The sequence below is a fragment of the Grampus griseus genome (genome assembly GCF_964374135.1).
Source record: "Grampus griseus genome assembly, chromosome: 10".
Lineage (NCBI taxonomy): Eukaryota > Metazoa > Chordata > Mammalia > Artiodactyla > Delphinidae > Grampus > Grampus griseus.
The window spans coordinates 63957294-63971043 of record NC_139004.1 but is presented as its reverse complement, the minus strand read 5'-3'; the positions used below and the strand labels follow the sequence as shown (position 1 = coordinate 63971043).

Here is a 13750-nt window from a genome sequence, read left to right as displayed (position 1 = left end):
ATGTGGTATGTCACAGTGATTGATTTGTGGATATTGAAAAATCCTTGCATCCTGGGATAAATCCCACTTGATCATGGTGTGTGATCCTTTTAATGTATTGTTGGATTCAGATTCCTAGTATTTTGTTGAGGATTTTTGCGTCTGTGTTCATCAGTGATACTGGCCTTTTTTGTGTGTGGTATCTTTGTCTGGTTTTGGTATCAGAGTGATGATGACATCATAGAATGAGTTTGGGAGATTTCCTTCCTCTGAAGTTCTTTGGAACAGTATCGGAAGGGTAGGTGTTAACTCTTCTCTAAATGTTTGATAGAATTCGCCTGTGAAGCCATCTGGTCCTCTACTTTTGTTTGTTGGAAGTTTTTTAATCATAGTTTCAATTTCAGTACTTGTGATTGGTCTGTTCATATTTTCCGTTTCTTCCTGGTTCAGTCTTGGGAGATTGTACGTTTCTAAGAATTTGTTCATTTCTTCCAGGTTGTTCATTTTATTGGCATACAGTTGCTTGTAGTAGTTTCTTATGATCCTTTGTATTTCTGTGGTGTCAGTTGTAACTCCTCCATTTTCATTTCTAATTTTATTGAATTGAGTCCTTTTCCTTTTTTTCTTGATGAGTCTGGCTAAGGTTTATCAATTTTATCTTTTCAGAGAACCAGCTTTTAGTTTCATTGATCTTTGTTATTGTTTTCTTCATCTTTATATCATTTATTTTTATTAATTTTTATTGGAGTATAGTTGCGTTACTCTATATCATTTATTTCTGCTCTGTTCTTTATGATTTGTTTCCTTCTACTAACTTTAGGTTTTGTTTGTTCTTTCTGTAGTTGCTTTAGGTATAAGGTTAGGTTGTTTATTTGAGATTTTTCTTGTCTCCTGAGGTAAGACTGTATTGCTATAAACTTCCGTCTTAGAACTGCTTTTGCTGCATCCCATAGGTTTTGTATTGTTGTGCTTTCGTTTTCATTTGTCTCTAGGTAATTTTTGATTTCCTGTTTGATTTCTTCAGTGATCCATTGGTAGTTTAGTAGTATATTGTTTAGCCTCCATGTGTTTGCACATGTTTGTGTTCTTCACAGTTTTTTTCTTGTATTTTATTTCTAATCTCATAGCATTTTGGTCAGAAAAAATGCTTGATGTGATTTCAGTTTTCTTAAATTTACTGAGACTTGCTTTGTGGTCCTGTTTTTGTTTTGTAAATAAGTTCATTTGTATTATTTTTTAATTTTCACATTTAAGTGATATCATGTAATACTTGTCATTCTGTCTGACTTACTTTACTTAGTGTGATAATCTCTAGGTCCATCCACGTTGCTGCAGACATGGCCATATTTCATTCTTTTTTTAATGGCTGAGAAATATTCCATTGTGTATATATATATATATATATATATACACCACATTCTCTTTATCCATTCATCTTTTGATGGACACTTAGGTTGCTTCCATGTCTTGTGTATTGTACATAGTGCTGCTATGGGGTGCATGTATCTTTTCAAATTAGAGTTTTCCTCTTTTCTGGGTATAGGTTGGCAGTTTTTTCTTGCATCACTTTGAATAAATCATTCCACTCTCTCCTGGCTTATAAGGTGTTTGCTGAGAAATCCACTGATAGCCTTATAGGAATTCCCTTGTATGTGAGGAGTTTTTTTCTCTTGTTGCTTTTAAAATTTTTGTCTTTGACTTTAGATGATTTCATTATAGTGTCTCTTGGAGGAGATCTTTTGGGGGACCTGTAAGCTTTTTTTTTTTTTTTTAATAAATTTTTAAAATAAACTTGGACGTCCAAGTCTCTGCCCAGATTGGGAAGATCTCAGCTGTTATTTCTTTAAATAAGCTTTCTGCCCCTTTCTCCCTCTCCTCTCCTTTGGGGACTCCAGCAGTGCTTATGTTGTTTCTCTTGATGATACCTCATGATACATGAAGGCTTTCTTCACTCTTTTTCATTATTTTCTCTTTGTTCACCTTGAACTGGATAATTTCAAATGACCTGTCATTGACATCATGGATTTTATTCTTCTGCGTGATCAAGTCTGCTGTTAATACTTTCTAGTGCATTTTCATTTCATCCATTTTATTTTTTTCAGCTCTAGGATTTCTGTTTGGTTCCTTTTAATGATTTCTGTGTCTGTTAAATTTTTTGTTTTCTTCATGTATTGTTTTTCTGACTTCACTGAATTGCCTTTGTGTGTTTTCTTGCAGCTCACTGAGGCCTTCTTTAAAACAACTGTTTTGAATTTTTTATTGGGCAGATTGCAGATCTCCATTTTTGGGGGGTCAGTAAGTGGAAAATTACTGTGTTCCTTTGGTGGTGCTATGTTTCATTGAGTTTTCACATTCCTTGAAGTCTTGTGTTGCTGTCTTTGCATCTGAAGCAATCATCTTTTCCAGTCTTTACTGACTGGCTGCAGGAGAGATACACCTTTTGTCGGCCCTGCTAGGGATTCCGAGGCTTTCTCAGTAAATGAAAATTGCATTAGCAGATATTCCAATTGCTTTTTAAATGGTTATCAAGTTTTAGAATTAACCTGTAGAAAACACATGGAAGATTTTATTTTATTTTTTTGGGTTGACTTCAACAACAACATTTATTTTCTCACAATTGTGGAGGCCAGAAGTCTGAGAGCAAGGTGTCCACTGGGTTCATTTCTCCTAAGACCTCTATCCTTTGTGGAAATTTTTATAAGAGTTGAAAAAGTGAATGTGAAAAACCTTGAACAATGTATGAAGACATAAGCATTAAAATAACTAAAATTAGAAATACATTCCGGTACTCTTTGATAGAAATGCATGTATACCACTTTTAGAAATGAAAAGTAATGACTGTTGCAGCTCATAAAGAGGAACTTTGGGGTGATACTCTTATTTCTTGATTGAGTGGTATTTAGATTAAATGGCTATGTTTACTTTCATGGAGCTGCTTGCTGTTAATTTGTATACTTTTCTGTAATATTTAATGCACAGCTTTAAAAGTTTATTTAAAGTTAAAAACTCAGTACTCTTCACTTAAACTGTCTCTGCATGTAAACATATCACATGAAGACCAACAACCACTATTAACATTTTCTTCCATTCTTTTGTGCATTTTTTGCCTATAATCTTTATTTAATATTTTTTTCGTTTTGTGAAAGTACATGCTCTGTACTTTCACAGAGCACAGTGGATTGATGATATGATTGACAGAAAGATGCTAAGAAACATAGTATGGGACATTTCTTTAATGGCAAATAATCCAGAAATTTATTAAGGTTTTTACATTAAAAATATAAGGGTTCTGATTCTGGTCAGCATGTAGTAAGCACACTCTACCCTTTCTCTCTGACTAAATACAATTAAAATCGTAGGGCAGAGTACATGGACCAGCTGTCTGAGTACCATGAAAGATAAATGGTAGCAGATAGAATGGGAAATGAAATTGTTTTAGTTTTTTCTCTCCATAGAATACCTTACAGCCTGGACTCAAAGGTAACCCAAAACCTGGAACTGGACACTAGGTGCAGACAGAAAGAAGTCTGAGAGAAGCTCTGTCTTTATAGTCTCAGGAGTGAGAAAGGGGATTCTTATAAAGAGGTTGGAAGGAAGGGATGGAGGAAGAGAATCTTTTGTGTTTTGTTTGCTTTTTTTTTTTTTCCATTTTGTCCTGCTCTTGTCTCCCATGAAATTCTGTGGTGGTGAAGGCAGCAATGACATTGGCAGCCAGGTGGGAGCAGAATCCTTTTATTTATAGGGATTATGGTCCTAAGACCATGGAGATATTTGCTGATTTTGTCCTCTCAATTCTCACCACTTTACCTGGGAAGCAATCACAGTTGTGGGAGGTGCTCAGCAGAGCAGGAAAACAAAAGCCCTTCCCTTCTAGCAAGAAGACCCAGAAAAGGTCTTCTAGGAGCTGGAATGTCTTGGGAGGATTGTAGAGAGGAAGGAACTCAACAAAGGGAACCCATAATATTGTGTATGAACTCCTGGGTTCTTTTCCAAAATAGCATATATGCATCTGACTCTAAACAGTATGCCAAAGGCTACACTACTGCCCAAGTCCTATGTTGGCTGTTGCATAATATGCATGAGACAAATCAAAATGGTACTGCAAGGGCTTTGAAAACCAAACTGACATTGGAACCACAGCCCAGGGAAATTGGATAGGAATTTGTGGATTGGACTTAATCAGGTAGATTGCTGCTAAAACAAAAATCCAGCATTTTCCGTTGGATTTAAACAAGGTTCAGAGTAACATAGCGTAGTATCTAAACATTCAAAATTACTCCACATATAAAGAATCAGGAAAATCTCACCATCTCTTAAGAAGAAAATATAGTCAGCAGATGGCAACCATGACATGACATAGATGTTGGAATCATCAAAGAGTTTAAAGTGTAATTATTAATTAAAACCTTGCTCTAATAATTGAGGGTAAACCTCCTTGAAGCAAATAGAAAGTTATACATTTAAATTTAAAATTGGAAGTTCGGGGACTTCCCTGGTGGTGCAGTGGATAAGACTTTGCGCTCCCAAAGCAAGGGGCCCAAGTTTGATCCCTGGTCAGGGAACTAGATCTCATATGTGTGCCACAACTAAGAGTGACTGCCACAACTAAGGAGCTCGCCTGCTGCAGCTAAGGAGCCTGCCTGCTGCAACTAAGGAGCCTATGTGCTGCAACTAAGGAGCCCACATGCCACAGCTAAGGATCTGGAGAGCTGCAACTAAGGAGGCTTGGAGCTTCAACTGAGCCTGTGAGCCACAACTAAGGAGCCTGCCTGCCGCAACTAAGACCTGATGCAACCAAATAAATAAATGTATATTTTTATAAAACATAAAAAAATAAAGTTGGAAGTTTTATAACTAAAGCTAAATTTAAAATTCGTTGAGTGATGTCAGTGACAGAATAGGGATATATTAAGTCAGTTAACTTGAAGGTAGAAGAATAAAAACTATCTAGTCTGAACAACAGGGATTTAAAATAAACTGAAGAAAGATGAGGAGAGCTTCAGGGACCCATGGGACAATAACAGAAAGTTTATCTTTCATGTTATTGAAGTCCCAAAAGGAGTGGAGATGGAGTGGTGCAGAAAAAGTGTTTGTGGAAATTATAGAAAGAAAGAAAGAAATATGTTTCTGTTTGCAGTTGACATGATAGTCTGCTTAGAAAATCCCAAGGAATGTACAAAAAAGACTGTGGAACTAATTAGTGAGTTCAGCACAATTGTAGGATACAAGATCAACATATTAAAATCAGTTATATTTCTTTGTACCAGCAATTAACATGGGGAAACTGAAATTGAAAACACAACCACTCAAAAAACTATTAGGTGTAAATCTAACAAAACATGTACAGTGCTTATATGCTGAAAACTATACAATAATGATTAAAGAGGGAATTCCCTGGCGGTCCAGTGGTTAGAACTCCACGCTTCCATTGCAGGGGGTGTGGGTTCGATACCTGGTCGGGAAACTGAGATTCCCACAAGCCATGCCTTGGCCAAAAAAAAAAAAAAGAAAAATGGTTAAAGAAATCAAAGATCTAAATAAATGGAGAAAGATATCACGTTCATTGGAACACTAAATTGGAACCCTAAACACAGTAGTGATGTCAGTTCTCAAATTGATACGTATGTTTACTGTAATTCCTATCAAAATTCTAGCAAGATTTTTGTAGACATAGACTAGATTACTCTAAAATGTATATGGAAAGCAAATAAACTAGAATGGGTAAAACAATTTTGAAGAAGAATAAAATGGAAGGAATCATTTTACTCATTTCAAGACTTTATAGCTATTGTAATCAAGACTGTGTAGTATTGGTGGAGGGCTAGGCACGTAGATCACTGTAACATTATAGAAAACCCAGAAATAGACTCATAAAGTACAGCCAACTGGTTTTTTTATTTGGTTGCACCAGGTCTTAGTTGCAGCACGTGGGCTCCTTAGTTGTGACATGCAAACTCTTAGTTGCGGCATGCATGTGGGATCTAGTTCCCTGACCAGGGCTAGAACGCAGGCCCTTTACATTGGGAGCATGGAGTCTTATCCACTGTGCCACCAGGGAAGTCCCCAGACACCTGCTCTTTGACTGAATGTTTGTGTCCCCCCCGCCCCAAGTTCGTATGTTGAAATCTTAATCCTTGGTGTGATTGTATTAGGGAGTTGGGGCCTTTGGGAGGTAATTAAATCATGAGGGTGGAGTCCTCGTGAATGGGATTACTGCCCTTATAAAAGAAACCCCAGAGAACTCTCACTTCCTTTTCTGCCATGTGAGGACACAGTGAGAAGATGGCCAATTATGAACCAGGAAGTGGGCCCTCACCAGAAACTGAATCTGCCAGTGCCTTGATCTTGGACTTCCTAGCCTTTAGAACAGTGAGAAGTAAATATTTGTTGTTTAAGCCACCCAGTGTATGCTATTTTTATTATAGCAGCACAAAGGACTAAGACAGGTGCCAAAGCAATTCATTGGAGGAAAGGTAGTCTTCTCAACAATTGGTGCTAGAACAATTGGTTATCCATAGGGAAAAACAAAACGCAGAAATCCTGGATCTAATCTCACATCTTACAGAAGAAGTTACTCACATGTATCATAGGTTTAAATGTAAAACTATAAAAAATTTTAGGAGAAAATCTCAGAGAAAAAATTTAAAATTCTTTTACATGACACCTAAAGCATGATCCATTCCACCTAAAGGAAAAAAAAAAGATAAATTAGGCTTCATCAAAATTAAAAGCTTCGGCTCTATCACAGAGTCTGTGAAAAGAATTTTAAAAAGAGGTTATAGACTTGAAGAAAACATTTGTGAACAACATATCTGGTAGAGACTTACATCCAGAATATATAAGGAAATCTCAATAACTCCTAAATACCAAGGGGATCAAAGAAGAAAGTACAAGAGAAGTTAGAAAATGCTTTGAGGTGAATGAAAACAGAAATCACAAATACAGAAACTATGGGATGCAGCTAAAGTAGTGTTCGGAGGGAAATTTACAGCTGTAAATGCCTGTATTAAGAAAGAAGAAAGAGAGAGTGGGGACAGCAGAAGCTAGAAGAACTACAGTCCTGCAGCCTGTGGTACGAAAACTACATTTACAGAACGATAGACAAAATGAAAAGGCAGAGGCCTATGTACAGATGAAGGAACAAGATAAAACCCCAGAAAAAGAACTAAATGAAGTGGAGATAGGCAATCTTCCAGAAAAAGAATTCAGAATAATGATAGTGAAAATGATCCAGGACCTCCAAAAAAGAATGGAGACAAAGATGGAGAAGATGCAAGAAATGTTTAACAAAGACCTAGAAGAATTAAAAAAAAACAGAGATGAACAATACAATAACTAAAATGAAAAATGCACTAGAAGGAATAAATAACAGAATAACTGAGGCAGAAGAACGGGTAAGTGACCTGGAAGACAGAATGGTGGAATTCACTGCTATGGAACAGAATAAAAAAGAATGAAAAGAAATGAAGACAGCCTAAGAGACCTCTGGGACAACATTAAATGCACCAACACTCATGTTATAGAGGTCCCAGAAGGAGAAGAGAGAGAACGGACCCAAGAAAACATTTGAAGGGATTATAGTCGAAAACTTCCTTAACACGGGAAAGGAAATAGCCATCCAGGTTCAGGAAGCACAGAGAGTTCCAGGCAGGATAAACCCAAGGAGAAACACGCCGAGACACATAGTAATCAAAATGACAAAAATTAAAGACAAAGAAAAATTATTAAAAGCAACAAGGGGAAAATGACAAATAACATACAAGGGAACTCCCATAAGGTTAGCAGCGGATTTCTCAGCAGAACTCTACAAGCCAAAAGGGAGTGGCATTGATATATTTAAAGAGATGAAAGAGAAGCACCTACAATGAAGATTACTCTATGTGGCAAGGATCTCATTCAGATTCACCGGAGAAATCAAAAGCTTTACAGACAAGCAAAAGCTAAGAGAATCAGCACCACCAAACCAGCTCTACAACAAATGCTAAAGGAACTTCTGCAAGTGGGAAACACAAGAGAAGAAAAGGACCTACAAAAACAAACCCAAAACAATTAAGAAAACTCATAAGAACTTCACATATCGATAATTACCTTAAATGTGAATGGATTAAATGCTCCAACCAAAAGACACAGGCTTGCAGAACGGATACAAAAACAAGACCCATATATATGCTGTCCACAAGAGACCCACTTCAGACCTAGGGACACATACAGACTGAAACTGAGGGGATGGTAAAAGATATTCTATGCAAATGGAAATCAAAAGAAAGCTGGAGTAGCGATACTCATATCAGATAAAATACTTTATTTTTTTAATAAATTTATTTTAGTTTTGGCTGTTTTGGCTCTTCATTGCTGCGCGCTGGCTTTCTCTAGTTGCGGTGAGCGGGCGCTACTCTTCGTTGCGATGCAAGGGCTTCTCATTGCGGTGGTTTCTCTCGTTTCAGAGCACTGGCTCTAAGTGCATGGGCTTCAGTAGTTGTGGCTCACAACTCTAGAACACAGTCTCAGTAGTTGTGGTGCACAGGCTTAGTTGCTCCGCGGCATGTGGGATCTTCCCGGACCAGGGCTCGAACCTGTGTCCCTTGCATTGGGAGACAGATTCTTAACCACTGTGCCACCAGGGAAGCCCAAAATAGACTTTAAAATAAAGACTGTTACAAGAGAGAAGAAAGGACACTACATAGTGATCAAGGGATCAGTCCAAGAAGAAGATATGACAATTATAAATATATATGCACCCAACATAGGAGCACCTCAATACATAAGGCAAATGCTAAGAGCTATAAAAGAGGAAATCGACAGTAACACAATAATAGTGGGGACTTTAACACCTCACTTACACCAATGGACAGATCATCCAGACAGAAAATTAATAAGGAAACACCAGCTTTAAATGACACAGTAGACCAGATAGGTTTAATTGATATTTATAGGACATTTCATCCAAAAACAACTGATTACACTTTCTTCTCAAGTGCACACGGAACATTCTCCAGGATAGATCACATCTTGGGTCACAAATCAAGCCTTGGTAAATTTAAGAAAATTGAAATCATATTAAGCATCTTTTCCAACCACAATGCCATGAGATTAGAAATCAATTATAGGGAAAAAAATGTAAAAAACACAAACACATAGAGGTTAAACAATACATTACTAAATAACCAAGAGATCACTGAAGAAATCAAAGAGGAAATCAAAAAATACCTAGAGACAAATGACAATGAAAACATGACGATCCAAAACCTATGGGATGCAGCAAAAGCAGTTCTAAGAGGAAGTTTATAGCAATACAATCCTACTTCAAGAAACAAAAAAATCTCAAACAATCTAATCTTACACTTAAAGGAACTTGAGAAAGAAGAACAAACAAAACCCAAAGTTAGTAGAAGGAAAGAAATCATAAAGATCAGAGCAGAAATAAATGAAGTAGAAACAAAGAAAACAATAGCAAAGATCAATAAAACTAAAAGCTGGTTGTTTGAGAAGATAAAGTTGATAAACCTTTAGCCAGACTCATCAAGAAAATGAGAGAGAGGACTCAAATCAATAAAATAGGAAGTGAAAAAAGAGAAGTTACAGTGGACACCTCAGAAATACAAAGCATCCTAAAAGACTACTACAAGCAACTCTATGCCAATAGAATGGACAACCTGGAAGAAATGGACAAATTCTTAGAAAGATACAGCCTTCCAAGACTGAACCAGGAAGAAATAGAAAATATGAATAGACCAATCACAAGTAATGAAATTGAAACTGTGATTAAAAGTCTTCCAACAAACAAAAGTCCAGGACCAGATGGCTTCACAGGTGAATTCTATCAAACGTTTAGAGAAGAGCTAACACCCATCCTTCTCAAACTCTTCCAGAAAATTTCAGAGGAAGGAACACTCCCAAACTCATTCTACGAGGCCACCATCACCCTGATATCAAAACCAAACAAAGATACTACAAAAAAAGAAAATTACAGACCAATATCACTGATGAATATAGATGCAAAAATCCTCAACAAAATACTAGCAAACAGAATCCAGCAACACATTAAAAGGATCATACACCATGATCAAGTCGGATTTATCCCAGGGGTGCAGGGATTCTTCAGTATACACAAATTAATGTGGTACACCATATTAAAAAACTGAAGAATAAAAACCATATGATCATCTCAATAGATGCAGAGAAGGCTTTTGACAAAATTCAACACCCATTTATGATAAATACTCTCCAGAAAGTGGGCACAGAGGGAACCTACGTCAAGATAATAAAGGCCATATATGACAAACCCACAGCAAACATCGTTGTCAGTGGTGAAAAACTGAAAACATTTCCTCTAAGATCAGGAACAAGACAAGGATGTCCACACTTGCCACTCTTATTCAACATAGTTTTGGAAGTCTTAGCCACAGTAATCAGAGAAGAAAAAGAAATAAAAGGAATCCAAATTGGAAAAGAAAAAGTGAAACTGTCACTGTTTGCAGATGACATGATAACTATACATAGATAATCCTAAAGATGCTACTAGAAAACTCTAGAGCTAATCAATGAATTTGGTAAAGGTGCAGGATACAAAATTAATGCGCAAAAATCTCTTGCATTCCTATAACAACGAAAGATCAGAAAGAGAAATTAAGGAAACAATCTCATTCACCATTGCAACAAAAAGAATAAAACCTAGGAATAAATCTACCTAAGGAGGTAAAAGACCTGTACTCAGGAAATATAAGTCACTGATGAAAGAAATCAAAGATGACAGATACAGATGGAGAGATATACCATGTTCTTAGTTTGGAAGAATCAATATTATGAAAATGACTGTACTTCTCAAAGCAATCTACAGATTCAATGCAATCCCCATCAAATTACCAATGGCATTTTTTTACAGAACTAGAACAAAAAATCTTAAAATTTGTATGTAGACATAAAAGATCCAGAACAGCCAAAGCAATCTTGAGGGAAAAAAACAGAGCTGGAGAAATGAGACTCCCTGACTTCGGACTATACTACAAAACTACAGTAATCAACACAATATGGTACTGGCAAAAAAACAGAAATATAGATCAATGGAACAGGATAGAAAACCCAGAGATAAACCCATGCACCAGTGGTCAGCTAATCCATGACAAAGGAGTCAAGGATATACAATGGAGAAAAGACAGTCTGTTCAATAAGTGGTGCTGGGAAAACTGGACAGCTGCATTTAAAAGAATGAAATTAGAACACTCCCTAACACCATGCACAAAAATAAACTCAAAATGGATTAAAGACCTAAATGAAAGACCAGACACTATAAAACTCTTAGAGGAGAGCATAGGAAGAACACGCTGACATAAACCACAACAAGATCTTTTTTGATCCATCTCCTAGAGTAATGGAAATAAAAACAAAAATAAACAAATGGGAACTAATGAAACTTAAAAGCTTTTGCACAGCAAAGGAAACTACAAACAAGACGAAAAGACAGCCCTCAGAATGGGAGAGAATATTTGCAAATGAATCAACGGACAAAGGATTAATCTCCAGAATATATAAACAGCTCATGCAGCTCAGTATTAAAAAAAAAACCCAATCCAAAAATGGGCAGAAGACCTAAATAGGCATTTCTCCAAAGAAGACATACAGATGGCAAAGAAGCACATGAAAAGCTGCTCAACGTCACTAATTATTAGAGAAATGCAAATGAAAACTATGATGAGATATCACCTCACACCAGTTAGAATGGGCATCATCAGAAAATCTACAAACAACAAATGCTGGAGAGGGTGTGGAGAAAAGGGAACCCTTTTGCACTGTTGGTGGGAATGTAAATTGATACAGCCACTATGGAGAACAGTATGGAGGTTCCTTAAAAGACTAAAAATAGAATCACCATATGACCCAGCAATCCCACTACTGGGTATATGCGCAGAGAAAACCGTAATTCAAAAAGACACATGCACTCCAGTGTTCATTGCAGCATTATTTACAATAGCCAGGACATGGAAGCAACCTAAATGCCCATCGACAGACGAATGGATAAAGAAGATGTGGTACATATATACAATGGAATATTACTCGGCCATAAAAAGGAACGAAATTGGGTCATTTGTAGAGACGTGGAAGTAAAGAGAAAAACAAATATCGCATATTAACGCATATATGTGGAATCTAGAGAAATGGTACAGATGAACCGTTTTGCATGGCAGAAATAGAGACACAGATGTAGAGAACAAACATAGGGACACCAAGGGGGAAAGCAGGGGGTGGTGGTCGTGGTGGTGGGATGAATTGGGAGATTGGGATTGACGTATATACACTAATATGTATAAAACAGGTAGCTAATAACCTGTATAAAAAAATAAAATTAATTAAAAAAATAAGGAGCTCAAATCAGTAACTTTAAGAAACTAGAGCAAGACGAAAAAGAAGAGCAAAATAAACCCAAAGCAAACAGAAGGAAGAAAATAATAAAGGCTAGAGTGGGAACAAATGAATAGAGACTAAAATAATAGAGTAAATAAAAGCAAGAGTTTGCTCTTTTAAAAGATCAACAACTGAGAAAAAAGAGACTCAAACAGCTAGAATCATTAATGAAAGTGGGGACGTTAACACCAAGCTTTCAGAAATAAAAATGATTTATAATACTTTGAACAGCAAATATTATGCCAATAAATTAGATAGCCTAGGTGAAAATGGGCAAATTCCTAGAAACACACAAACTAACAAAATTTACTCAAGAAGAAATAGAAAATCTGAATAAATGTAACAAGCAAAGAGGTTAATAGTTTATAAACTTCTCACACAGAAAAAAACCCAAGGACTTCCCTGCTGGCGCAGTGGTTAAGAATCCACCTGCCAATGCAGGGGACATGGGTTCGAGCCCTGGTCTGGGAAGATCCCACATGCTGCGGAGCAACTAAGCCTGTGTGCCATAACTACTGAGCCTGTGCTCTAGAGCCTGCAAGCCACAACTACAGAGCTTGCCTGCCACAGCTGCTGAAGCCCCCGCACATCTAGAGCCCGTGCTCTGTAACAAGAGAAGCCACCACAGTGAAAAGCATGCACACCACAACGAAGAGTAGCTCCCCGCTTTCTGCAACTAGAGAAAGCCGGCGCGTAGCAACAAAGACCCAATGCAGCCAGAAATAAATTAATTAATTAAACAAAAAAATCCCAAGATCAGATGGCTTCACTAGTAAATTCTACCAGATGTTTAAAGATTTATCATGAACTGTTCTATAAAAGTACAAAGGAGCACTTTCCAAGTTATTCTACAAGGTCAGCATTACCCTAATACCAAAGCCAGACAAAGACATAAAAAAGGTACACATCAATATCCCTTATGAATATAGACGCAGAAGTTCTCAATATTATTAAACGGAGTCTAGCAACATTTAAAGGGATTATACCCAGGGATGCATAGTTGGTTCAATACGAGAAAAAAATGAGTCAGTGTAATACACCTTATTAGTAGGATAAATTAAAAACCACATGATCAGGCTTCCCTGGTGGCGCAGTGGTTGAGAGTCCACCTGCCGATGCAGGGGACACGGGTTCGTGCTCCGCTCTGGGAAGATCCCACATGCCGCAGAGTGGCTGGGCCTGTGAGCCATGGCCGCTGAGCCTGTGCGTCCGGAGCCTGTGCTCTGCAACGGGAGAGGCCCCAACAGTGAGAGGCCCGCGTACCAAAACAAAACAAACAAAACAAAACAAAAAAAAACACATGATCATCTCAAAAGACACAAAACGTAATACACTTTCATGATTAAAAAAAAAAACACTCAACTAACTAGGA

General features: G+C 37.2%; 1 protein-coding gene across 3 annotated transcripts in view; it reads left to right on the top strand.

The window, feature by feature from the left end:
* SCAP (SREBF chaperone) overlaps nt 1-13750 on the top strand; it is an 89071-nt gene that overhangs the window by 33373 nt on the left and 41948 nt on the right. The gene's annotated exons all lie outside the window — the stretch shown is intronic.